Genomic DNA, 4,405 nt, shown 5'->3' with positions numbered 1-4,405 from the left:
TTGCACATACACAACTTCACAGCTCCAATGCCACATATCTCAAGATGATGAGAATCACCCAGCTTAATTGAACCATGTGTAAAGACATAATTGGAGAACCACTCCTTGAGGAGTAACATGGAAACTGGCACCTAGTGAGTGATCCAATTCTATGCATAGCATTCGTCACTTAGATCAGAAGTGAAGATTAGTACGTCTAACAACTACAGCACATGAGCAACACCAACATGTGGAGACTCAACAACATTGAGCTCCTCTATCTTCACACTACTTTTAGGAGGTGTAGGACTTACGATAATGGCTTTACCCTTTTCTCTTTGCAATAAACAAAAATCTTTCTTCATGTGTCCTTTCTTGTGAAAATGGTAGCATTCAATGTTCCTTGTGTCACACTCACAACTCTTGCTACGTGCATTCTTGCGATCTTGAGAATGACCATGACTACGACTATGATCTCTCTACCCTTGATAGAGTTTTTGGCTACTTCCACTAGCCATGTATGCATCAACATGCCCACTTGTATCAAGATATTGATGTTGAATCTCTTCCATGAGCAAAGCACTAGTAACATCACTAACAACAATCTCTCCCTGAAAGACAAAGCTACTAATGGTAGTGTTAAATGTATTCCATGATGCAGGCAAAGAGCAAAGCAAGAAAATGGCTTTCATTTTATATTGAAATTCAACCCTTTATAAGTCAATTGTGTGAAAACAATAATGTCAGTTTGTTCAAATGCGAACTGACACTACTACCCTCTTTCATATTCAAGCGCATAAGTTTTGTTATCAAAAAACTTTGTTTGATGCACTCTTACCATCACAAGCTGAGCATAATGACTCCCATAATTCCTTTGTAGTAGTCTTGTCGATTATCGTAAAGAAAATGGACTCACCAAGGTGTAGGCAAATGGTCACCATAGCACACGAGCATCAAGCTCCTCCCATTCATCATCAATGTAAACGCTTTGTGTCATCAAACTTTTTGATATAATACTCTTCCTTCTCAGCCATGACTGACAAGAGCAAATTCAAGAGAGTGAGACTAAAAATTCATGGCAAATTTTTTGGCAGAGTCTCCTTTGCACAAAGATAAAAATCCCAAGCAAAATTGAGCCAAAGACAATGCATAAAACAACAAAAAGTTCTCATTGGGCATAAATTAGCATATACTACTCAAAAGAAACTGTTGGAATAACTGCCAACTTGGGATCAAAGCACCTATACCCGTCTATACATATCCTATGGCGAGGCCACGAATAAGGATCTCCACCAACCTAATCCACCTCACACTGGGTAATTGAGCCCTTAGTGATCGGCTTCAAAAAACCTCATGCAATGATCCTCAAAAAAGGCTATGCAGACACGACTAGCCATAGTCTCAAAATGGGCTCTTCTGGACCGGGTCTCACAAATGGCCGGAACTACCTAAACGAGCCAAAATTGGCTCCATAACCATGTATTATGACAATATCCACAACACAATGTACATCCATGTAAAACTATTATTGCAAAACTGCAAGACATGCGCTCCAACATGCACCAATGTGCATGCAAGAAAAAGCACAAAACATGCGCTCAAACATGCACCAATGTGCACCAATGTGCATGCAAGCAAAAGCACAAAACCAACTCCCTTTAGGGAGTAAAACGCTCTCAACTAAGCACAAGCACTCTCAAGTGCTAGTCACACATAAATCATATGCATCCAAAACTCCCACTCATCGCCAAAGATGCTATCAGATATGTTGTATAGAGAACCTATGACTATCCCTGTGTGTATAATGTTGTATTTGAGAGCTGAGAAGCCGTCAATGGCTATGCATAAGCAATACCATAGAGAATATACATAATGACCAAACACACATATGGAAATCTAAATTTGCTCTTAGAAAATGCGTAAAACTACTGCTAATAGCAATTTTGTAACATGTCTCCCTGTGTCGCTCTCTACAATGCCAGAGAGCATGTAAAAACGTGTAATTGATGTCGTCAAAGTCAATGCCAATGTTGGGTGTCACTCCTCTATAGAAGAGACACCTCACTGTGCATGTCAATGTTGGAGGAGAAGTCATCGATGTCGTAAACCAAGAAAATGGGTTGTCAATGCCAAGAATCAAAAAGTGTGTATGTGTGTGTGTGTGATACTACGTACAAAATCCCTCTTTAATTCTATCAAATCCCTTTTCTCTTCTTCGTCAAAAGTGTGTGTATTCGAGGCCTTCAATGCTAAAGTTGAGATGAAGCTATCTCTTTCTCTCTCTCTCTCTACACACTCTCTCTCCTCTCTTACTCAACTTGAATGCACAACCTATCTTGAGAAAAAAACTGATGGGTTTTCAATTTTTGTCATACTTACACTTTGAGCCAGCTGATAAGTTCTTCTACAAAGTTGTAGAGCTTGAAGTGATCTTTGTTTTTTGATTAAAAAAGAGTGTTTGAATTAGAGTTTTGTAGCTCAAGCTATGAGGAAAAGGGTGACCTGCTATCAATCTATCATAAACTGAGCAACTTGCTTCTCTCTTTCTTTGATCTCACAAAAAGCTTAATATCTCACCCCTTGTGGCTTGTGGAGTTCAGCCCCTTGCCACCTTGATGTGTGAGCTCTATGTGCCAAGCTCACAATGCCTCCATAGCAATGGAAGCTTTGAGCTTTCATCCGTTTTGTTGATGTGAAGCTCACTGAGAAGAGCAAAACAAAGGGAGAGAAGTAACACCACAACCTTCGGCACTGATACCACTTGAAAGAGTGGACGATTTGTGTGGAGTGCCAAAGAGAAGAAGAGGAGACACAAGCATGATGTGAGTGGAGCTCTCAATGAGGATTCAAAATTGCCTCGTTACTCCTTATTGTTCTATACGATCAAAGTAATAGATAAGGTTAGTACTATCAGTGTAATGGGTGTTCGACTAGTTGGCTTGAACCCTAACATGGGCCTACCACCTAAAGACAATGTTATGCTTGATGAAGCTCTTGAGATGATCTAAAAAGAGGTGAAGAAAATCAGCACTTTGCATTCTAATCTCGTCCAATAAAAATGTCAACTTGGTCACACCACATTTGAGGCAATCTCAAACAAGTGTTTCTTTGCATGGTACTCACTATCTAGAGGATTTGGGCACAACATGGATTTTCAATGTGCTAACACACTTCTTAATTTGCAAAAGAATGACTTGAATCACTCATTTTACAACTAATAGAGCATGTACACAAAGGAACTTTTCCATGATGCCTAGACTTGTTTTTCTACATTTGATTGAAAGCCTCTTTGAAATATAGGATTGGGCCTCATACATACAGCTGCAAGTATGCCACTCTTTCAACTTTTTAAAAAAGTATGATTTTGATGCCTCAAAGAATCCAAGTGATTATTGTACTAAAGGATGAGTATTGTTGAATTCTTGTAGAGGTCCACACAAAAAATTGTCCATACTTTTTGTATGAAAACTCATACATTAAGAATGTCGTAAAATTGGTGGTAGAGTGTACCATAATAGAATTCAGATCCTAACTTTGGATACTAGCTAGCACAAATATGGTAGTACAGAGTCTCTCTTTGGTACCAAATTGGTACAGAGTACCAATTTGCAACTATTCCGTACAAAACTTGATTTATTTATATCTACCCTTGCAAGGCTAGCAAGAGGCATAGTTAGAATCAAAAGTCCCAAGATGGTATCTGTAGGAAGCCCCCATCGAACCACTGCTAAGATGAGACCACCAAAGTTGGTATATTTTAGATGCTTGGGTACTAAGAATGGTACACTAAAGCACAATTTTTTTTGTAGTCATTGGTACTTTATAGGCTTCCAGCATGTATTCTTCGCAAACATTTTGGTACTCTAGAGTTCCAGCTTCATGCAAGAAAGTACCAAAATTGGCATTATATAAGTGATTGGGTACTAATCCTTCATTCTTTGTTGGCACTATATAGAACCACTGCTAGACAAAAAAACACCACGGTATCACATATATCCTTTTCTTGTTTATTGAGAGCCCTTGGGTGGTCTTGCACCAATACCAAGACACAAACATTGACAGTTTGACTTGAATACCATAACCATTAGGAAAAATATGAACCCTTTAGTGTCCCTTTGGGACTAAGGTTAATTAAAGGTCAGCCAATAGAAAGAGGGTGGTGGACACAGTCTATACCCTCAAAAAAAATAGGGGGACAATTAGTCTTACACACCTTGATGGCCTTAAGTACCTAGTGAGAAGGTGGGGTGGGGGAAGGGGGTAGGAGGGAGGTGGGGGACCACTTTGACCTCTTTTCCCCCCTTTTGTGGCCCGGATTTGAAAAAACCCTAAAAAATGACTTTTTATTTTCCCTCTTTAAAACACTCCTATTACCTATTTTATAATCAAAAAAACATTTTTTGACCTCTAAAAGTTAAAAACATGC

Source organism: Adiantum capillus-veneris, chromosome 17, assembly GCF_014529385.1.
Source record: "Adiantum capillus-veneris isolate H3 chromosome 17, ASM1452938v2, whole genome shotgun sequence".
Classification (NCBI taxonomy): domain Eukaryota; kingdom Viridiplantae; phylum Streptophyta; class Polypodiopsida; order Polypodiales; family Pteridaceae; genus Adiantum; species Adiantum capillus-veneris.
Note: the sequence above shows the minus strand (reverse complement) of the source record.